Consider the following 24,581-nt stretch of genomic DNA (forward strand, 5'->3'; position numbering starts at 1 on the left):
TGCATAGCAACTTTCAGACAAGCTCCTGGGGGACCCACAGTTTGCTTGTTTGTCCTTGTCCTTCCTTCTTATGTCTTTAGCCCTCAGGTCCATCAGCCATGCTGTTCTCAGGGTCTTCTTCTTCTGTCCTCCACCTATTCTTCATGAGATTTCCTTATACTCTGATTGGTCAAGCATGTGTCCAATAGAACACATTGGTTCTGGATCAAATATTGCCATCTAAACCCCAGTCTTCCAGACTTGATGGATTTCAGGCACCCGCTAGAGCTGCCTGCCTGGCACAACACCTTCTTTCCATCTCTGTACAAAGTCACCTTTGCCTGTGGCCACTCGGCTGGTAATACTCACCAGGGCCTACCAGGACAGCATGGGAGATCTATCCTCTGGCCAAGATGTCAATGCTATTGTCTTAATAATGGATTAGCCATTGAATCATCACCCCAATTTGGAGTGAATCCCACTTCCAGCTTTACTCTCTGCTTCAATTTAGTCTAATTTTCAAATAAAACACACCAGTTGCTGTTCTACACAATAACAAAAGGAAATAATGGGACTTCCCTGGTGGTCCAGTGGTTAAGAATCCACCTTCCAATGCAGGGGACATTAATTCAATCCTTGGTTGGAAAACTGAGATCCCACATGCCACAGGGCAACTGGGCCTCTGCACCACAACTAGAGAGAAGCCCATGCACCTTGAGAAGCCCACGTGCCACGACAAGAGAACCCACATGCCGCAACAAGACCCAGTGTGTCTAAGTATCTTTTTAAGTTACTCATTCTTATTTTTTGAAAAAACAGCAATTTTTAAAATATGAGCCTTGATAGTCTGTAAGTTCATCAAACTAATCATATTAATAGAAACTTCAGATTCAATATCACAAAGATTTCTTCTAAGCACAATTCTGATATGCAATCATGATGCATGCTCTGGAGAAATAAAGGCTGTCACTCTTCCTTTTCTTTCCCCCACCCTACTTTACTCCAGAGTTGCTGAACTCCCAGGAGAACCATACAGCTACATCGTGTCAATGTCTAGACATTCACAGGTTGAGTTTTAAATGGGAAGATTTCAAGTGTTGTCAGTAAAAATAATTAATATTCTCCTTGGAAGAGAAAGTCAACATAGAAAGATGCCTTAGCCAAAGCAGAAATCAGCTGTATTCTCAAATCACAAAAATGATTTTGCTCAGTCTGCTCCTGTTGCAAAAAAAAAAAAAAAAAAAGCATCTTCATTTGTTTATAGGATCACTATGAAACACAACAGCTTCCCCCACCCATGGTCTGGAAAGTAATTCTCTAAGGTTTTTGTAAACACGCTGAATGGAGGAAGCTCAAAGCAATTCTCTCTGTCTTGAAAGGAAATTACATGCAGGCCCCAAACTCCAGCACACATGAATTCCAGGTCCATGAATTCAAGATAATCCATCCCATTCTCAGTGGCTAGGTCTGGTGGTCCACAGGCATATGCTCCAATCTGAAGGAAATGGCACCGTCTCATTCATGAGCTAGGACTATACAAAGTGGAATCCTATCCATTTATCATACTGCCATTTTGTTTAAAGAAATGGAAAAAGCAACACCTGATGGTTGTCATTTTTAGGTACCCTTAGCCCATTCTCCTTTACCCAGCATCCCACACTTTTTACCAGCAGTCTTTGGCTGGCCAACTCAACCTCATCTCCCACTGCCCCATTAGCCTCTGCCAGAATCAAGCTATATTAACCTCTACTCCCCAGCCCACCTTGTGCTCTACCCACCCCTCAATCCCTTAGATAGTTCCTACCTGAGATGTTTCCACTGTCTTTAATATTATTTCCAACATTCAAAGCCCTCCTGAATATTCATCTCCTTCTTAAAAATTTTCCTAAACATTCCAGTTAGAAATCTATATTTTCAATGAATGTTCGTAGATCTTATTTCTGCTCTTGTCTTTCTTACATATAATTTGCTGAAAAAGGGTTTTGGTTTGCTTTGAATTTTGAAATAATATTCACCCATTCGAATTTCCCACTTGACTACAAGCTTTAATGGCTGCAGGGGTTGTGGGTAACTTCTGTTTGGTGTGTCACCTATAATATCTACCATTTTTCTTTGCACATAGTGGCTAATTCAATAAAAGTCTGTTGATGATGCTTGGGAAGTAAAGATTCCAAACCAAGAAACCCAAAACATGTTGTCAAATGTAAGAAGAGATTGCTCTTCAGTAAAACAAACAACTGATCTATACGTACACTCTATTCTGAAGGCTTGTTTGAGCCAAATCTCTAGAATTGTGTCTACACCAATCTCACAGACCCTAGCAATCTCCCAGTTAAACTCTTTCATATATGGGTCATAGACTAGACACCCAGAATCTAGCCTGAGGTGGCCCTGCACAACTAGAGGTTCACCATTCCAGCTATGTCATGTTTGATCCTGAGGACTCTGGGAAATCCTCGATTTGGGGATTACTTTGCCCAAGTAAACCCAAAGAGGAGAAAAGAAGAACAACCAGCCTTCCCATCTCCAGTACCCTCCAAACGCTAGGCCAGATCAATCCTGATTGCAGATGTTCAAGGAGTGGTCCACTCTCAGACATCCATTTCACTGAATGGCTTTCATATTTGTGGCTTCATATACCAAATGAATAAACGAACAGCCTATATCCACTTAGTAGGCAGACAACCAGTAAACGGTGTCTGTGGTTATTAGCTAATCTCCTCTTTGCTATTTTCATAAAAAGTAGGGTTTATCTAAAGAATTTCTCTGGACTCTGATGAAATCCTAAAGCCTCAAATTCTTCAACATCCAGCAAGGATATACAAATATATCATACAGATAGATATCAATATATCTACCACTGCATATTATCAATACAAAGTTGCCATTTCCTTTCTTTGGAAGAACTGTTATTCCTCCTCATTTTTTCATTTCAGAATATTTTTCTTCCTAATAAAATATTAATCCTAGGAGATGGTTGCCATTGACTTGCTTTTAGTGGCATCACTTGACAAGATGACAATCCTGTTGGTCCTCAAGATTATTCAAAAGTTGCTCCCACCTGTGAAATTCAAAGTCTAGGAACTACCAGCTAGAGAAGATAGACCTTGCTAACGTCAGCTCATGTCTCTTGTCCTTTATTCTCATTTGCATCCTTTTAAAAAAAATCATCATTTATGGAGACACTCAATGGGTGCCTGACACTGTACCAGGGGTTAGGATTACAGGCATGGAGTATAGATAGTCCCTGGGAAGCCTATGATCTGGGGGAAAGGTAGGCAGACAAACAGTTATCCTATTTTAAAAAGCCATTGTTGGGACTTCCCTAGTGGTCCAATGGTTAAGAATTTACTTTCCAATGCAGGTGACACGGGTTCCATCCTTCGTCAGGGAACTAAGATTCCACATGCCACAGGGCAGCTAAACCTGCACCTAGCAACTGCTGAGCCTGTGTGCCCTTGAGCCCATGCTCCACAACAAGAGAAGCCCACACACAGCAAAGGGAAGCCCTCATGCCACAACTAGAGAAAGCTCACATATTGAAAGGAAAGATCCCGTGTGCCGCAACTAAGACCCGATGCAGCCAAAAATAAATTAAATAGATAAATGTATTTTTAAAAACAAAAAAGCCGTTGTTTCCATTTTCCCATCATGGGAAGTTCTAGAAAAAGAACATCTAGTTCTCCAGAATTTAACCTCCCATCCTTTTGAAGGATTCTGTCTATATTAAAGCATTTTTCCTTTTTTTTTTTTTTTCCAGGAGTCTAAAAATAACCAGAAGTGGCCTGGTCCTCTCTCAGCCTCTGCTACACCCTCCATGGGTGCCCAGGAAACACATGCCCCAGGCTCACTTTGACCTTTTGGTGGCATCCTTCAGTCCCAGTTTTCATACAACAAACTGAAACATGACATCCTTGGTATCTTACCAGTCCCCCAGCATATGTTTATTTTCATGGTACTGTTGTTCCTGAGATATTTCTCTTATTATAAAACATATCACCTTTCCTGAAGGAGATCGCAATTAAGATACAGAGGAAAACAATTAAGTGGTGATTCAGACAAGAAATACATGGTGGATCATAATCATAAATTAAGGTAATCAAAAGGATCATAATATTTAATGAAGACAAAAGAGAAAAATGATAAAAGGGCTCCTTGTCTAAAGAGAAGGTAAGAGGTTCCGTCACTCCAATTTCTCACTCACATCCCATACCCTGTGACTAGTGAGATTTTTTTCTTACACTTCACTTGGATGCTTTAGAAGTGAGAAGGGACAGTTAGTGCTGTGACATGTTATGAGCCAGCTCTCTGAAGAAGAAAAAGTGTTCTGATATGTGGCATTGCCAATTTCCAAAGGGACAAATATTCCCACTATGGCCAATTTCAAAGTACCACCAGTTTAGCAACCAGCTCAGAAAATCCCTGATTATTTTACTACCTGTTTTCATGAGTCCGTGTGAACTAGCTCCTGCACACCACTAGATGAGTGGAATCTGAGAAGTGACTGTTCCAATCCTAGGTCCCCATCGGTTGATATGGAACAAAGCTTTTTAAAGCTACTGATTTGTTTTAATATAAAAATTTTAAATAAATGGGGCCAACTCCTTGATGTTAGGTGGGAACAAGCCAGCACTTTAGCAAGGGTACATTTATTTATCATTGTTATGAATCTGAAAATGGGACCCAACTGCACTGGGACCAGAGTCAAGCAAAGGTTGATGGTTCAAGAAGGGAGTGTCTGAGCTCGGGCAAGCATGGTCCAAACATCAGTAGGCAGAGAAGATTTGATTACAAGTAAGCTGAGGGCACAGATGGGAATGAAGTGGGGTTAGGGGCAGGGGCAGGGGCCTGGGGGGTGGAGGTGAAAAGAAGATGACACAGAGGCGTTTCCGAAAAGAGAAGCCAGGTACAAAACAGGCCCATTTCACAACTTTACCTTCAGCTGATGTGTGTTTGCAGAGCTGAGTTCCCTGAAAAGTTCCACTCGGTTTCCAAGGAAAAGAGCCATGAAGAGACAGTTTTCTGTCCTGGGGGGTCTGTTCCCCCAGGAACCTGATTGCAAGAATGAGAACTCGGGCTGATGGCTCCTTTCTACACATATGGAACAGCTTTGGGATGGGAAAAGATTTTTTTAAAGACTAAAAAATATCCCTGAAGAACAACTTTGGCTCTTGGTTAATGGGATTGATGCATGACTTGAGAGGAATGAGAACTGTGGCAAAATGAAGCTTTTGAAATGCTGAGTTGCTCTGGTTTTGGATCAGGGCCTTATCATTCAGTAGCCAGAGAATGGGTCTCCTTGGGCCTGTTAAAGTTATTGATTTGGTTTTAATATAAAACTTTTAAAGAAAGATTTTTGATTCAATGGAATGAATGGATATCTAGGTAGGTAGACAGATGCATGAAGAATGATATAGAGATATATCGTTATGAAATAAATATAAATAAATACATAAGTAAATTTTCTATAAGAGTTTTATATGAAGGAATATATATTGGCTCACATGATGGTGAGGGCTGGCAAATCTTAAACTTATCAGGCCAGCCAGCAAGCTGGAAATTCATCAGGAGTTAACTTGGCAATCTTGAGACAGAACTTCTTCCCTGGAAAACCTGTTCCTACTCTAAAGGCCTTCAACTAATTAGCTGAGCCCCACTCACATTTTCAAGGGTAATCTTTACTTAAAGTAAGGAAATCAGGATTAAGGATTACTGATTGCAGTTGTCAGTCACATCTATAAAATATCTTAGGAGCAACATCAAGATTAGTGTTTGATCAAATAACTGGGTACCATAGTCACATTGACACAAGAAGTTAACCATGACAGGTGGGACCCTAGCTCACTGTCTCTGGCCCCAGGCTGGAATTTATTTTCCAATGCTACTCAAGTACTCTGGGGTCCCACCCCTAGCATCCACAGTAACATTAATGTGGTAGTTACCACTGGGGCCCACATCAGGTCTGTTCTGTGTGGTTCCTAGAAGCGCCTATGACCCTCTGGTCTGCTTCTTTCTGATATATTCTGTTGGGAAAGATCACTCTAGCCTCTTTTGAGGCTCAGCCTCTTTCATCTTTGGTTCTAAATTAATATCTGGGTCCACAGGGGCAAATACCATTACCCAGAACATCTGTCTGCATCATGTCAGCCCTCACAAGGACCATGAGTCTACTCTGCTTCCTCCTTCAAAGGAAAAGTGTCCATTTCAGGTCAGTCATGGGCTCTGGTCTGTGTCATCCTTGCTCTGGGCCCAGGATGGTTCTGCCACTCTTTGGACCCTTGCCAGTCACTGGGGCAGAAGGAACATGGGAAACCATAAACTAGCTCTTAAAGCTTCCTCCTAAAAGAGATATACTTTCCTTCCAGGAAAATGCCACCCCACCATGTGCCTGGAAGGAGATATGAAAATGTGTGGTAATCGGCATTGACTGTTACCACCAGACCCCCTGCTCACCCACAGGGCTGAGCCTCAAGAGCCTCAAGCCCAGTGAGTTGCCCAACCTTGTCTGGATCAGATCACCAGCCCCCCCACCCCCAGCCCCTACTCCCCTCACTCCACATGGGTCTCCGTTGGATGCAGCCAAACCTTCCCTTTACATTCTCTTGTCTCTGCTTCTCTGCCTTTCCTACAACTCCCACACTCAGAAATAACCTTCTACACTTGATACTAGATTTATATCATGGAAACATGCTTTACACAAACAGCACTAATAGACAGAGTTGACTACAGAGAAAGTTTATATCCTTTAGGTTTCCTGATTCAAAGCCCCAACTCCTCATTGCAAACCAGTTAAGACCAGTGGCTACCTGCCTCAATACTTACAGTGTCCATGTGCTTCTAAATGGGCTTCCAGGTGGCGCTAGTAGAACCTGGCTGCCAGTGCAGGAGAAGTAACAGACAAGGGTTCCCTCGGGAAGATCCCCTGGAGGAGGACGTGGCAACCCACTCCAGTACTCTTGCCTGGAGAATCCCATGGACAGAGGAGCCTGGCAGGCTACATGAGATCGCAGAGTCATTCAGAACTGAAGCAACTTGGCACACAAACACATGCTTCTAAAAAAAACACAACTAATGGTGCAAGAGAATTGGAATAAGACAACATTCTATAATACAGAAAATCTCAATTTTGTGAAACAAAACGTTCATGGACATAACTTTTAATGGGTCTAAAAACTACTTCAAAGGGATAGAGGATTATTTCTGGAACATGGAAAAAGAATTGACTGATATTATGCTTTCAAAGTAGGAATGTGTGTATATTCTTTTTTAAGATTTTTTTTTTTTAATGTGGACCATTTTTAAAGTCTTTATTGAATTTGTTGCAGGAAGGGGGGACCCCTTCCAGGACCCAAAACTGGGCTCTTGTCTAACACTCGGAAGTGAATTGTCTGAGGAGACATATGTGCTAACAAAGCAAGAGATTTTATTGGGAAAGGGCACCCGGGTGGAGAGCAGGAGGGTAAGGGAACCCAGGGGAACTGCTCTGCCGAGTGGCTCACCGTCTTAGGTTTTATGGTGATGGGATTAGTTTCCGGGTGGTCTTTGGCCAATCATTCTAATTCAGTCTTTCCTGGTGGCGCATGCATTGCTCAGCTAAGATGGATGCTAGTGAGAGGGATTCTGGGAAGTGGACAGACACGCAGTGTCTCCTCTTGACCTTTCCCGATCTCTTCCAGTTGGCGGTGGCTTGTTAGTTCCGTATTCCTTATCAGGATTTCCTGTCATAAAACAACTCATGCAAATGGTTACTATGGTGCCTGACCAGGGTAAGCGGTTTCAATCAGTGTGCTTCCCCTAACAAATTTGTTACAACACTGCTCCTGTTTTATGTTTTGGTTTTTTTGGCCACAAGTCACGTAAGATCTTAGCTCCCTGGATAGGAATCGAACCCTCACTCCCTGCAGGTGAAGTCATAACCACTAGACCACCAGGAAAGTCCCTGGATATTCTTTTAACTAGGAAAAAATTTTAAAGGTTTTTCAAGTCCTTCTGGATGGATATTTGGCATCCTCTCATTACCTTTAAATCTGTGTTATAGACAAGAATCTTCACTTACATCTCACTAAACTCACTTTTACAGTGATAAAAATCTGTTTCATTCTCTCTGGGTAACCAAGGGGGAAAAAAGGTGAGGATGGGCTTAAGAGAGGTAAGGTGTCTGCTTAGATGACTGAACACTCCTAGAATGTTAGCCAGGGTAATTGTCTCAACTCCCCAACTCCTTACTGGACTACACAGAACTCATCTAAGGAAAGCCTTCAGACCCTCAAAGGCATCCTATTTGAAATTTAACAGTGTCCTCTGGGCAGTTATTGAAGTAAATGGTGTATTCTCCCCAATCCTACTCTCACACAGCATCTAAAACAAGTAGATGACAAAGTTTTAGGTTACCAGGATGTCACAATACAGTCAGAGCTGGGCAGTGTCCTTGTGGGGAAGGAAAGAAAAACAGAGACTCCATCCAGGCTCCCTCTTTCCCAAGTCAAATAGCTCACAGGGGAGCTGCCTCTCCATCCCGGGCCCCTGTTGCCCGGATTAGGTTCAAGTGTCCAGCTACGGGCACGCTTCAGTGGGCACAACCTGACCACTCCCTGAAAAATATCTGCTGCCCTTCAGGCAGCCCCAAGCAGCTATAAACACACTAGGTTTTAAACACAACCAGAATTGATGCTTTTGAATTGTGGTGCTGGAGAAGACTCTTGAGAGTCTCTTGGACTGCAAGGAAATCAAACCAGTCAATTCCAATGGAAATCAACCCTGAATATGCGTTGAAAGGACTGATGTGGAAGTTGAAGGTCCAATACTTCAGCCACCTGATGCAAAGAGCTGACTCACTGAAAAAGACCGTGATGCTAGGGAAGATTATTGAGGGCAAGAGGAGAAGGGGGTGACAGAGGATGAGATGGTTAGATGGCATCATTGACTCAATGGACATGAGTGTGAGCAAACTCCAGGAGATAGTGAAGGACAGGGAAGCCTTGTATGCTGCAGTCTATGGGATCACAAACAGTCTGACACGACTGAGGAGCAACAACAACAGGCAGCCCTCAGTAGCTGCAGACACAATACATCTTCAGAATCCCTGGGTTTTAGGTCTCACCTTGGATTTTGATGTATGCCCAAAGTGGAAGTTTTTGGGGAAAAAAAAATCAACCCTTCCAGCTAACACTGAAAGCAAAAAAAGGAAGGGCAGGGGCTATAAGCACTAGCCCAGACAAGAACTTCCTTTCCTCCTTAGGCTGGGCTAAACTCAGAGGTCTAATTAGCACCATTCACATCCTGAGCTCCTGAACAATTGCAATGCAAACCCAAGCACAGTACAGATGGAGCAAAAGCCTCCCTTTTGAGAGGAGGTATGATAAACCCCCAGGGCACAGTGGCAGAATCTGAGATTAAATCTCTAATCCATCCTCGCCAGCTGCATGGCCCAGGGCCAGTTGTTCCAGTCTCTTCATCCATACAATGGGATGATCACACCCAGGAGCAACTGCAGATTTGGTGTAGAAGAAAGGACTCTCAGAATTTCTTGTAGTCTAGTCCCTATAGAAGTGAAAGTCAGGGTGCTTTGTATTAATCATGCTTTTAAATTCTCTATAGTTTATAACGGGCTTCCCTTGTAGCTCAGTTGGTAAAGAACCCACATGCAATGCAGGAGACCTGGCTTCAATTCCCGGGTCAGGAGGATCACCTGGAGAAGGAAATAATGCTTTGATATCTTGAGGACCTGGTTGGCTGGGGAGAGAGTGCCCCTCTAGGATTATCTAGTTCCTAGAGAGAGCAAACAATTTGCCTGTGAGTATGCCTATGCAAACCAACCTGTCCAGAGCCCAAGTCTTCAAACACCTCCCTTACCTAATTCACCTGCCCCAAGCCAATCTTTCCTCTGCCCTAAATCACCCCAGGGTCAGGAGCTGGACAAATGGATATCACCCCGTAGTGCAGAGCCTGCCAAAATTATTCAAACTAGCCAATCCTAAAATATGTATCCCTCCCTACCATGCCTTTCCTGCAGGGATAGCAATAAAGTCTCCTGCCCTTGCTTTCTCCTGGCTCCTCTGCCTCTGACCAGCCCTGGTGCTTCCCATGTGGCTCTGAATAGCATGGTGTGTCCCCTCCTCTTAAAAAACTGTAATAAACTTCTTTCAATAGCAATGACCTCTCTGTATCATCAGTCCGTTACCTCTATAAGCAAAATCCTGGATACAGTCAAAACACCCTTGCCATCCAAACTCTTAGGACCCACAATCAAAACCCAGGAACCAAAAAACTGCAGGAAATTTAGTGTTCCAAACTAGGATCCAAGTAAATTTGATTAACGGAGGATACTTGTATTATGTAGTCTGAATCCTTAATACTCTCAAGATCAAAAGTGTTGTTGGGGGGGGGCTTTCCTAGTGATCCAGTGGTAAAGAATATGCCTGTCAATGCAGGGGACACAGGTTCCATCCCTGGTCTGGGAAAATCTCACATACTGCAGAGCAGCTAAGTCTGTGCGCCACAGACACTTAGCAGGACTCCAGAGCTCAGGAATACAGCTACTAAACCCCGAGCGCCTAGGGCCCATGCTCTGCAACAAGAGGACCATTTCACACCACAACTACAGAGTAGCTCGCCACAACTAGAGAAAGTCCTTGCACACCAATGAAGACCCAGGGCAGCCGTAAATATATAAATAAATCTTTAAAAAAAGAAAAAATAGGTGTTGTTTGTGACCAGCAGCTGTTCCCCAAATAGGGGACACAAACTAGATAAGCCAAGAACTACACATGTGTGAAGCTCCCTACTAAAAAGTCACAAAGCTGTATAAAGTACTGCTCTGTACCTTCCAGTATGTACAGTAGTGTGTGTGTGTGTGTGTCTGTGTGTCTGTGTGTCTGTGTCTGTGTATATCCTCAGTTGCTCAGTCATGTCTGTCTTTTGTGACCCCATAGACTGTAGCCCACCAGGCTCCTCTGTCCTTGGACATTTCCAGGCAAGAATACTAGAATGGGTTGCCATTTCCTCCTCCAGGAGATCTTCCCAACCCAGGGATTGAATCCACATCTCTTGCATCTGCTGCACTGGCAGACAGATTCTGTACCACTGTGCCACCTTGGAAACCCATATGTAGTAAAACACGAAAAATACCCAATGAATATTATATACTATCAAAGTTTAGAGTAGCAAGAAGGCACCAATAATACCAACAGAAGTCAATGGAGAGTCAAATATAACAGCTTAAGAGAAATGAGAATGTTCTGGTCCAAGTCCGAGTCTGCGGTTGGTTCGCTAACATGATTTTCCTACACATGAGGGGAACCCTTCACTTCACAGTCATCGGCACTCAGCCCCTTTGCCTCGCAGGCTGCTAGTGCCTCCTTCTTGGAATGCTCTCTGGCCTGAGGCTCAGCCTGTTGGCTGTGGCTGTTCCTACCATGGGCCATGTGCCACCCATGCTTCCGTGGGGCTTTGAATGTGTCTTCATTCCACCATTGATCCACTTCAGCACATCAACTGATAGCTTCCTGAGTATTCAGCTGATGCATCCTTGAGGGAATGTGTTTCTGAGAATACAGTTCTAAGGCTAGAGACTGGGCCATGGGACTATGACTTGTCATTGGTCATTAGTTCAAGTTAAAAGAAGCCACTGAGGAAACTCAGTCCAAAAGTCAGCCATGCCAACCAGACATGGGCCAAGTAAGCAGTGCTCTGGGTTAGCTTTCATTCTGGACCACTGACAGGGGTTTTGGTGAATGTCACCATATGTGATTGGCTTTTCCTTAAGAACTGGAAAGTTATCTAAAGAATTCTCCATTTCCCATTAGATGCTAAAAACATGTTTCCAATTTTGTTTACTTACTTACATGGCTCTTAAATTTGTTCAATGCTTCTTTAGTTGTCCTTTATAAAACTCATGACAGAAATATCTGCTTTGACAGGAACCTCCCAGCAGGCAGTGCGTCCTCCCTCTGTTATTCCCAAGACTGCAGGCGGTGGAATGTGTGTGGGCTACAGAATCAGATTGTGGCTTGGGTTTGATGGCCTCTCACCAGCTGTGTGACATTGAGCAAGTCACTAAACCCTTCTGAGCCTTTTCTCCTTTCAGAAAAAATGGTAGTAGTCATATCTTCCTCACAGGGTTGTTGTGAAGATTAAATGAAATAACACAGGTGAAGCCCTTAGTACAGAGTAATGTACAATGCAAAAAATAGTTTTCTAGTCTAGTGCTAGCTAACAAATGCTCTTAAGTGCCTGTAAAGCAAGATATAATGATAAAGTCCTTGAATCTCAAAGATAGGGTAAACTACTGTTGGTAAGAGCTAGTGTAATGAATGTTCGAAAGTGTACAAGCTGGGATGGATTAGGTTATGCTGCAGTAACAAACAACACCAACATCTCAGTGGCTTAAAACAATAAAGGTTTGTTTTTTGTTCATGTTACATGTCCATCATGAGCAGACTGGGGAGTGGGGAGAGTCTGAACCTCACTTCATCCTCATTCAGACATACAGGCTCACAGGGATTCCACCACATGCAAAGTAGTTGATTGTCTTGGCAGAGGGAAGGAGAGATGGAGAATCCTACTCTAGCTATTAAATATACTTTAGCAAAACATTATTCATATATTATTAGCCAGAGAGAGTCCCTGGCAATGCAAAACTCCAGAAGGACAGGGAAGTATAGGCTTCCTGTAGACTCAGAAGTAGAGTGGAACCAGAGACTGATAAAACTACTCATTTCTTTCACAGAAGGTATATGGTGTATGGTGAGATCATAAAGAAAGGAAAGTATTACGTTGCCTTACATTTCCAGAGAGCCTTTGTCAGGGAGAGAATGCTTGTGATGAAACTTCAGAAATGAAGTATAGGGTTTCCCTGGTGGCTCAGTGGTAAAGAACCTACCTGCCAATGCAGGAGACACAGATTCCATCCCTGACCCGGGAAGATCCCACATGCTGCAGAGCAACTAAGCCTGTGCACACAAATATTGAGCCTGTGCTTTAGAGCTTAGGAGCTGCAACCACTGAAGCCTGTGAGCCCTTGAGCCTGTTCTCCTCAACAAGAGAAGCCACCCCAAGGAGAAGCCTGAGCACCGCAACTAGAGAGTAGCCCCCACTCTATGCAACTAGAGAAAGTTCACGCACAGCAACGAAGACCCAGGATAGCCAGAAATAAAATTAATTAATTTTTAGAAAAGAAACGAATTACAACTTGACAGATCAGCAAGGAACAGGAGGTGCCCTAGACAGAGGGACTATCGTGTACAAAGCCTTGGAGGCCTGAGAGAGCATGATGCTCTCTGGGAACAAGTAATTTCATGTTCACAGGAAGAAAAAAGGGTGATCTGTGAAGAAGGGGGAACTGAGCTTGGACCAGTGCTAGATCATGTCACAATAAGGAGCTGAGACTTTATCATACAGGTGATGGGGGAGAGGCAGAAGCCTTGGAAGATTCTGACAAAGGAGAATGCTAGGATCAGATTTATTTGCTCATCTTTTTGGTCAACACATATTTACTGAGTGTCTAGTAAGAACAAAGCACTGTTCAAGGAATTGAGGATATACTGGTGAACAAAGTTCTGCCTTCATGGAACTCAAACGCCAATGGCAGAAAAAGCCCTGTTGCAGCAGTTAGGGCCCTGGATTAGAAGGGGCTGGTTGAGCTGAGAAGCAGAGAAAGCAGGGAGGAGGTTATTGCAATAGTAGAGATGAGTAATAATGTGGGCCTAAAGTCCACTAGCGAGAGTGAAGAGATGGGAACAGATAAGAGACAGTTGAACGAATCAGCAGGACTTGGGGATGATGCTATGGAAGAGTTAAGAAGTGGGAGAAGTTCAGCATGACTCTCTGTTTTCCTGCTTGAACAATTAGATGAATGTCAGTGCCCTTCACCAAGACTGAGAACTCAAAAGGAAGAACATATAACAAAGACGTGATGAGTTTTGTCATAAGTTTATTGACTTTGACGTGTTTTTTGCTGAAAGGAATTTTGATGTATTTGGGACTCAAGAGATGGCTATACACTGAAAACATATATATTGGGGGACAAACAGAAGAGAGCAGAAACAACGGGGAGAATCCAAATTGTTGACAAGTGTGTATCTTCTCTTTAAAACACAATTAATACAAAGCGCCCTGACTTTCACTTCTGTAGGGACTAGACTACAAGAAATTCTGAGAGTCCTTTCTCTTCCTCTCAAGACCTCATGGGGTTATATGGGCAAATACATCTGTAAGTACAGCTACACATTCAAAAATTTTCCATTTTGATAAGAAATGGAAATCTTATAGTTTGTAAGTTTATGCCTATTGTTTAAAAGAAAATAATTGAGAAAAAGAATGGTATTAGACTTATCAAATTCAATGCAGGAATCTAGAAGATCATGAAGAAATGCCTTCAAATTTCTAAGAGAAAATGGTTTTGAATCTAAAATTCCAGACTCATTCAAATTTCCAATCAAGTGCAAGGATAAGTGAAAAACATTTAGTTGAGCAAGGACTCAAAAAATTTGACTTCAATGCACTCTTTAGAAGCATTCAGGAAATTTCTTCACCAAACAGGAATACCCAGTGGATCTAGAGAAAAAGGGATCTGACCAAAGTAGGAGGAAGGAGAGCTATGGTGCAAAGTATTGAGGAAAAGCAAAGGGGAGAGTTGAAATGTGACCAGATAGAATTGAACATTTGGGGAACTCTGTTAGGTTTGTGACAGATATAATGCTGCACTCAGGGAAAAATAAAAGAAATAATGAATATCTGCATGAAAGAATCTGCAAGTGAGTATTAGGGGCAATTATTGACTCTAGGAGAAATAGGAATGATACAAGAAAGTAAATATTATCAAAAACCCTCCTATTGGGTTAAAAATGAATAATATTAATATGGTAACATTTTAAATGCTGCTAGTTTAATAGAAAATATAACTATCTTAGAGGGATCAGAGAGGGAAGTGCAGGGAGGTACAATGTAGCCACATTCTCACCTACATTAGAAGAAACTGTTAATTTCAGACATCACCTGAAATTGATGTATGAAGAACTAGCTATCTAAAATATTCTAGAAATGAAGGGATAACTATGGAAAGAAACTGCCAAAATAATTAAAAAGTATTGCCTGTGCAGAGTAGAAATGCACATAGGGTAAAGGTGGAAGGTGTAGGAGGCAGATTTTTACATTTTAAGTCTTTCAGAACAGTTTTTTTTTTTCAAACTTTAAGCTTTTTATTCTGTACTGAGGTATAGCCATTAACAATGTCATGGTAGTTTCAGATGAATAGCGAAGGGACTCAGCCATATGTTTACAGGTATCCATTCTCCCCCATAGAACAATTTCGACAGAATTTTTAAGAAAAAGGATAGACATATAGAGGACTATGGAAGGAAGGGAAGAATGAGAAGCAAAGGACCCTGAGAATTCTGAGGAACACCAACACTATAAAGACTTAAGAAATTAACAGCAAAGAGATGGAAGAGGAACCAGCAGAAAATGTCCCTCAGAAACTAGAGGAATGACATTATCTGAGTTCCTACCTGCCGTGAAGTCACAGCAGGTTTGAGACCGTTACTGAGGAACTATCAATGATAAAGAATTTGCCTGCAATGAGGGAGACCCAGGTTCAAACCCTGGATTGGGAAGATCCCCTGGAGAAGGGAATGGCAACCCACTTCAGTATTCTGGCTTGGAGAATTCCATGGACAGAAGAGGCTGGTGGGCTACAGTCCATGGGGGTTGCAAAAAGTCAGACACGACTGAGCAACTAACACACATACACATACATACATACACACACACACATCCCACTTATATCCATTTATAATTAACCTCTACGTAGATGTGACGTGAAAGTTGCTCAATCATGTCCCATTCTTTGAGACTCCATGGACTGTAGCCTGCCAGCATCTTCTGTCCATGGAATTCTCCAGGCCAGAATACTGGAGTGGGTAGCCACTCCCTTCTCCAGGGGATCTTCCCAACCAAAGATCAAACCCAGGTCTCCTGCACTGCAGGTGGGTTCTTTACCATCTGATCCACCAGGGAAGCCCAAGAACAGTAGAGTGCATAGCCTATCCATTGTCCAGTGGATGTTCCCAACCCATGAATCGAACTGGGGTCTCCTGCATTGCAGGTGGATTCTTTACCAGCTGAGCTACCAAGGAAGCCCTCTACATAGATGGGCCAGGACCTAAAAGCAGTTCTGGAATTATGAGGTGTTGAGCAGTAGTTCTTGTTACACTATTACCAGAGCAGCTAAATGCATCCCTGGCCCTGGGAAAGCAGCTGGAGCTAACAACGTCTCTCAGAAACTGTTTGGCTGCCCTGCACCCTCCCTAAGCTCCCTGCCTCCCCATCTGCCAGCCCCCACTCCCTGGTAGGACAGGACCTTGGGCTCCTGTTTCAAAGGTAGGATTCCGGGACTCTCTATGGCTTCCACTCAGATATCTTGACCCTTACTTCATCCTGAGACTCTTGTCCTTTGCCTCTTGGACTGGATCTGACATTCACTAGGTGCTGTCTGGGTGTCCCCATCTGCTCCTGGGGTTTGCTCCCACCCACCACCACACATGACAGGAATAGTTCATGGAGCAGATGTAACTTTGCTTTTCCTGACATAACAGCTATCCAACTCTTGGAAGGCTTTTCATTGGTCATCCTCTAGGTAAACTCCTTTAGTCAGTCAGTCAGTGTTAGTCACTTCAGTCGTGTCCAATGCTTTGCAACACCATGGACTGTAGCCCACCAGGCTCCTCTGTCCATTGGATTCTCCAGGTAAGAACACTGAAGTGGGTTACCATTTCTTCTTCCTCCTACTCCTTTATAGCTGAATAATGTGGCCATAGGTTGTTTATAGATATACTGGTTCTCTAATTAGGGCTTCCTGGGTTGTTCAGCTGGTAAAGAATCTGCCTGCAATGCAGGAGACCCCAGTTCATTTCCTGGGTCTGGAAGCTCCCCTAGAGAAGGGATAGTCTACCCACTCCAGTATTCTTAGGCTTCTCTGGTGGCTCAGACAATAAAGAATCTGCCTGCAGTGCAGGAGACCTGGGTTCCATCTCTGGGTTGGGAAGATCCCCTAGAGGAGGGCATGGCAACCCACTCCAGTATTCTTGCCTGGAGAATCCCCATGGACAGAGGAGCCTGGCAGGCTACAGTCCATGGGGGCAGAAAGAGTCAGGCATGACTGACTGACTAAGCACAGCACAGTATAATTATCTAATTCATATAATTAGTACTAATTCTCTAATTAGTGAGAGCTGGATCATAAGGAAGGCTGAGCACCAAAGAATTGATGTTTTCAAATTGTGATGCTGGAGAAGGCTCTTGAGAGTCTGTTGGACAGCAAGAGTTTGAGCCAGTCAATCCTAAAGGAAATCAACCCTGAATATTCATTGGAAGGACTGATGCTGAAGCTGAAGTGCCAATATTCTGGCCACCAGATGCGAAGAGCCAACTCATTGGAAAAGATCCTGATGCTGAGAAAGATAGAGGGCAACAGGAGAAGGGGGCAGCAGAGGATGAGATGGTTGGATGGACACTGAGCAAACGCTGGGAGATGGTGAAGGATGGGGAGCCCGGCCTGCTGCAGTCCATGGGATTGCAAAGAGTCAGGTGTGACTTAGCAACTGAACAACAACAATTCTCTAATTGGATATTAAAAGCACTAATTCTTTTTTAAAAAGCATTAATTCTTTAGAGTAGGAAGAAAGGTGGTGAGAGAGGCCATAACAGTACTTGCAGGCTGACAACTGAAAGAGCCAGAATGTTCTTAAAGTATAGAAGGTAAAGACACTCAAGAGAAGCTCCATCACACAGCACCTGTGAAACGAAGGACATACCAAAGGTACTTGTAGATGATTTAACCTGGCAGACAATTTGAATAGACGCGAGAAAGTCTTCAAGAAGCACATGGAAGGGGGACAGTCACCGATGATCAAGCTGGTTAAATGTGGGCAAGCTGGGATATTATAATCATAATGGTATTTAGTCAGTGCTTGCTGTGTGTTGGGCTGTAAACACTTTGCCTTTATTAGCTCACTTAATCCCCACTAAAACACTGCCAGGTCAGTATTATGATTTTTATCGTTCCCACTTCACAGAGGAGGAAACTGAGGCAAGGATCTAACTGCCCTAAGGCCCACAGCTGATAGAGGTGGGGTTTGAACCCAGGTAGCACAGTTTAAAAATGCTCTCCTAAGCTTAACTGTAGTGTGAGTTACACAAAGAACATGTACATATATCCAGGCTGAGAAGCAGTCCCGCCTTTGTAAGGATTATAGTATAGAGCTCAGAACAGAGGATATGGAAGCTGACCAAGGACATGAACACATACATGGCTTCCCATCTCCTAGGGAGACTGAAATCCTGACAGGAAATCCTATAGACAGGCATCCAAGCATCCAAGCATCCAAGCAGAAACAGCTATTGATACATCTTAAGGAAAGCTAACTCTTATCGCCAACTCTGAGCACAGAGTGAGCTTAGCAAACCTCTCTGTTCCTCAGCAGACAGGGCCCTGGGTTCCCAGTACTGACATCCTGAAAAGTTAGGTGTGTGTGGGTGTGTGCGCTCAATCACTCAGTTGTTTTCGACTATTTGTGATTCCATGGACTACAGCCACTAGGCTCCTCTGTCCATGGGATTCTCCAGGCAAGAATACTGGATCAGGTTGTCATTTCCTACTCCAGGGGATCTTCCCAACCCAGGAATCAAACCCGCATCTCCTGCATCTCCAGTATTGGCAGATGGTTTCTTTACCACTGAACCACCTGGGAAGTCCTGAAAAGTCACATATCCTGATGTAAAAGCCCAGTAGTACAAAATTCAGGGCAAAAAAAAATGTGAATCATATTCTAACAAACTGAACCTGTCATTTAGAGGCCTTTGTGGCTCTTTTTAAATAAAATTCTTAACACGAGGTCCCAATTCTGAGCTTGCAAATCTGTAGCTAAATTTTACTCTAGGGGCAAAGAACTTTCCAGGTGAAGCCAGATGCATCCTTGGATAATTCAGAGAAATAGTTCATGGAAAAAGAACTGCAAGCTTTGTTGAAAAGAACTCTCACTGCTTGTTCAGCATCAGCATGAGAGCCCTCATCTTGAATTGTTCTCAATTTCTGATTTGTTTGAAAATCAATCCAAATGTCTCCCCACCAGTCCCATTCTCATCTAGTAAATTTTATTAAGCAATAAATTCACATCAAACACTACTCATTGAGAAACTTCAGATGAAACTAGTCAAATTCACTATACAGCGGACACTCTGAGGAAATCAACATTGCTCCTTCACATTTTTTCATAGGGAATGCCACTGATATCTGGCCCCCCCCCCCAACCCTTTCTTGTGGGGCATGACTCCCAGGAAGGGGTCTTGACACAGAGAGGGAGTAAAAGCCTTTCAGAGCTGAGACTTCTGCATTAAAAAGCCATGTGGCTCCAGCCACACTTTTATTATTCTTAGCTCAAGACCTGTAGTTAAGTCCAGACTTCACGGACGACTGCTGAAGGCACCCAGCTGCAAGCTTCCTTGCCAAAAACCCAAAGCAGTATGTTCAAGGTGCTTCCTGGCTCTGACTCAGCCAGTATGGAAGGACCCCATGTTGACAGTAGTGTAGGAACAGCTCTGAGCCTTCTCTAAGAGCGCTCTGGAAAGCATTATCCTACCCAAAGGGGATGAAAGTCTCTTTGAAAGCATTTGCCTAGCCTGCTCAGAGATGAAGACAAAAACCATAACACATGGGAAGGACCAATATCCCACAAACTGCTGATTGATATTATCTGGGTGTTCTGCTTTTGAAAACCTTTTGCTCGTAAAAGAAAAACACGTTCCCATCACTAACTGTCCCTGGAGCAAGTCATCTGCCCTTTCACAAGGATCTCATCGTAAAATGAAGAGTTTAATTATAGATGATTCCTGCAGTCCCATATGGTCTAGTAATGACAAATGTCAAAAGTGGTCAAATACTTACAATTTCATATGGCTCGACATAGCATGTACACACACCACATACCACACACACACACACACACTCACTGCACATCAAACCTTACAAACATTTCCTCATTCATTTGGTAAAAACGCATTGTTAGCCAGATGCCAAGCATTCTTCCAGGCACTTAAAATACAGCACCGAACAACACGAGACCTGCTTACCTGGAGCTTACTTTCCAGGACTGGCCAGAAGCAAAATAATCAAGCAATACATATCAGGTAGTGATAAGTGCCATGGAGAAAAATAAAAATGGATGGAGACTGTCAGAGTTGAGTTGGATGTTCTATTTGAAATATTGGTAAAGGCCTCTGAATAAGATGAAGTTTGGTGTGGAATTTAAAAAATGAAACAAAACTGTGAATATAACAAATTGGAACAGACTCACAGATAAAGAGAACAAACTAGTGGTTACCAGTGAGGAGAGCGGAGGGGAGAGGGGCATTAGAAGGGCAGGGGAGGACTCTTTGCAACCCCATAGACTAGCCCACCAGGCTCCTCTGTCCATGGGAATTCTCCAGGTAAGAATACTGGAGTGGGTGGCCATGCCCTCCTCCAGGGGATCTTCCCAACCCAAGGATTGAACCCAGGTCTCCCACATTGCAGGCAGATTCTTTACTGTCTAAGCCACCGGGGAAGCCCAAGAAGTATGAAGTACTAAGTATTTAAAAAAAACTACAAGGATATATTGTACAACACAGGGATATAGTCAATATTTTATAGTAACTCTAAATGGAATAAAACCTTTAAAACTTGTGAATCACTATGTTTGACACTTGAAACATATATATTTTTAAAAAGATGCCATTTGGGTATATACGGTAAAGGAGGAAGCCACTGGACATTCACGGAGAGGAGGTTCCAGGTGGAAGCCACACTATGTGCAAAGGCCCTGAGAGAGAAACATCTTGACCTATTCAACAGTCCAAGAACAGCAAAGACATTAATGTGGCTGGGAAAGAGAGTGACCAACAGGGAGAGTGGAAGGAGGTAAACCAGAGAGATCATCAAGGTCTGGCAAATTTTCACTCTGAGTGAGATGGGAATCCACTGGAACATTTGGAGCTTTAGAATGGTGTGATCTGATATATGTGCTTAAAAGATTGTTCTCACTAATGTAATGTAACAAGTAGACTAGAGGGACAAGGGTCTCCCTCTAAGCAAAGGACCAGTCAGGAGGCCACTGCAATAATACATATGAGGAAGGAGGGTGGCTTGGATCAGGTGAGAACAATGGAGCTGATGAGAACTGGATATGTGGGGAAGGTAAAGTCAATAGGGTTTGCTAACATACAGTATGGGGAGGGTGATAGAGAGGACTCAAGGAGGATGCCCAGACTTTACACTTGAATAAGTGGAGTGATGGCGTTTCCCTTTACTGGCCTGGGAGACACTAGGGAAGGAATATACGTAAGGTGGTAGGAGATAGAAATCTGCATGTTCCATTTCAGGCAGGAGAAATCTGAGATGCTCTTTAGATATCTTATGTAACTGTGATAGTAATACCATAGGCTTCTAGAGTCTTCTCTGGAGAATTTAAAATATAATCCCCACAGAGTGAAGTCAGAAAGAGAAAAAGCAAATATCATGTATGAATGCATGTGTAGGGAATCTAGAAAAATGGTACTGATGAACACACACAGGGCAGGCACAGAGATGTACACAGAGAACGGACTTGTGGACACAATGCGGGAAGAACTAACTCAGAGAGTGGCGTGGACACATAGACACTACCACGTGTAAAACAGGCAGCTAGTGGGAAGTTGCTCTTTAGCACAGCGAGCTCATCTCGGTGCTCTGTGATGACCGACCTAGAGGGGAAGGTGGGAGGGAGACCCCAGAAGGAGGGGATATACGTATACTTAGCTGATTCACGTTGTTATACAACAGAAACAACAAACAAATTACCCTCCAGTTAAAAATAAATTTTAAAAATAAAATTAATTAAATAAACAAATAAAAATTAAATTTAAAAACAAGCTAATTAAATAAAATATAATCCCCAGTGACAACCTTCTACTTAGGAACTGTCCAGAGAATACCTGTGACCAAGGGTTTACTAGCAAATATTTAACAACCTGTTCTCCAGGGGAAAAAGATTCATTTGTAACAATCTGTCCGTTTCCATGGTGTGAATTAAATACTCCACCCTGGCCAATTTCAAGCTGGCAATGTGAGGTCAGCACATGTGGAGAGGGGAAGGATGAGTACAAGGGCTCTCCTAACCCAGTATGAGCAGCAGGCTCAGCGGGCACTGCAGTGACCTTCCCCAGGCCCCCACACTCCTCAGAAGGCAAAGTATGGACAATTTTCAGCAGGGAGGGAAGGGCTCTAGGCAGTTATCCTTTAAACACCTTTGCAGGGGTTTTGAAAAAACAGGTTGTGAGAAAGCCTGAGGCATTTGTATTATAAACAGCTGCCTTATTGTTGTAACAGACTCATCCAAGATCTGACATTAATTATCTCTAATGCAAAACAAATCTGCTCTCAAGTTTCAATGGGGGTAGAGCAGGATGGGTCTGCTCTCAATGGGGGTAGTCACAGGTCCCTGGGATGGTCCGCAGGTCATTCTGAAAGAAAGGAAAACTCCATCCTCTACATTTGTTTCTGGTTTCTGAGCTCAGAAGGAGAAGGCAATGGCAACCCACTCCAGTACTTTTGCATGGAAAGTCCCATGGATGGAAGAGCCTGGTAGGCTGCAGTCCCTGGGGTCACTAGGAGTCTGACATGACTGAGCGACTTCACTTTCACTTTTCACTTTCATGCATTGGAGAAGGAAATGGCAACCCACTCCAGTGTTCTTGCCTGGAGAATCCCAGGGACGGGGGAGCCTGGTGGGCTGCCGTCTATGGGGTCGCACAGAGCCGGACGCAACTGAAGCGACTTAGCAGCAGAGCTCAAAAAATAGATCATACCTGGATCATTTTCAACTTTGGGGTGAGAAAATAATTTGCTCTAGGCTTTAACCAGCTCCTGGAGAGAACTATTTTCTCAGGGCCATGGCTGACATTAAATTTGCTTTATTAGATGGTTGTTCAGTCAGCAAACTAAAGATTCTTTATTTCCATCTCCACTCTAGAACAAGGATTCTTTTTGTTTTGTTTTTTGAATGTGGACCATTTTAAAAGTCTTTATTGAATTTGTTACAATCTGCTTCTCTTTTACTTCTTCTTTTCGGTCTTGAGGCATGTGGGATCTTAGATCCCTGGCCAGGGATCGAACCAGCGCCTCCTGCCTTGGAAGGCGAAGTCTTAACCACTGGACCGTCAGGGAAGTCTCTAGAACAGGGGCTGGAAAATTATTTCAGCATACTCATGCCGTGCAGGGGTCGTTGAGTTGCCCACATGCAGAGATTCAGATCTAATTGGTTGGTAAGACCTGGGGGTGGGGCTTTTTTTCTATTTTTCTCATACTCCCTAGCTGATTCTAATGAGTAGACAGGGCTGAGAACCACTGCAAGTTCAAGTAACCAGTGGTTCTGCCCTCTGCTCTGCTTAGTCACTTAGTCGTGTCTGACTCTTTGCGAAGCTATGGACTATAGCCTACCAGGCTCCTCTGTCCATGGGGATTCTTCAGGCAAGAACACTGGAGTGGATTGCTATGCCCTCCTCCAGTGGATCTTCCCAAACCAGGGATCGAACCCAGGTCTCCTGCATTGCAGGCGGATTCTTTACAGGGAAACCCTGTTTCCGCCACTTAGCATATGTCCTTGGAAAGGCTGTTGACCAAGGTGGACTCGGAGGTCAGGACAGATGGTCCTGGCTCACTTGTCCACCTAACATTCATTTTGGCTCCGACAGGGGAGCTGTATCATAGGCGGTTCCCTTGACACCTGTCCAGGAAGCCCCCTGCATGGTGTGAGGGCACGTTTCAAAAGAATGGCAGCCAAGGGCTGATGCTGCTTTTGACTGCTCAAAGAGCTGGTAAAACGTCTTGATAAGGGATACCTGAGCAAAACATGGCTGGATCACGGATTTGCCCAAAATAAAGCATCCTGTCTGGGATGGAGAGTCAGGCTGATGCAATCCCGACCTTTCCTAACTCTCCCACCTGAATTTAGTTTCCTGGTTTTACCACCTTAAAATTGCAGTAGGACTCATGGAAACCCAGCATTCTCCAAATCACTGAAATTTCACATGGTTCCTGACCAAACAATAAAGCAAAGTTCAATTAAGAAATTCATTCTAAAATTAAGCAATGCTTAACTGCCTGACCTTTGGAGTTATTAAGAGTAAGCGTCCCCGGGGCCCTCTCTGGTGGCTCAGTGGTAAAGAATCTGCCTGCCAGTGCAGGAGACACGGGTTTGATCCCTGATCTAGGAATATTCCCACATGCCGTGCAGCAACTAAGCCTGTGCATCACAAATATTGAGCCTGTGCTCTAGAGCCCAGGAGCTGCAAGTACTAAAGCCCAAGTACCCTAGAGCACGTACTCCACAATAAGAGAGGCCTCTGCAATGACAAGCCTGTGCACCACAAATAGAGAAAAGCCCACACTAAGCAACGAAGACCCAGCACAGCCAAAAATAAGTAAAATGATTAAAAAAAAAAAAAAAAAAAGTGTAAGGGTCCCTTCCATGAACACTGGCAGCTAATGGCCATTTGCACCAGTCTTCTTACAGTGTTAGTAAGTCTACATAGCC

Source organism: Dama dama, chromosome 25 (assembly GCF_033118175.1).
Source record: "Dama dama isolate Ldn47 chromosome 25, ASM3311817v1, whole genome shotgun sequence".
Taxonomy (NCBI): domain Eukaryota; kingdom Metazoa; phylum Chordata; class Mammalia; order Artiodactyla; family Cervidae; genus Dama; species Dama dama.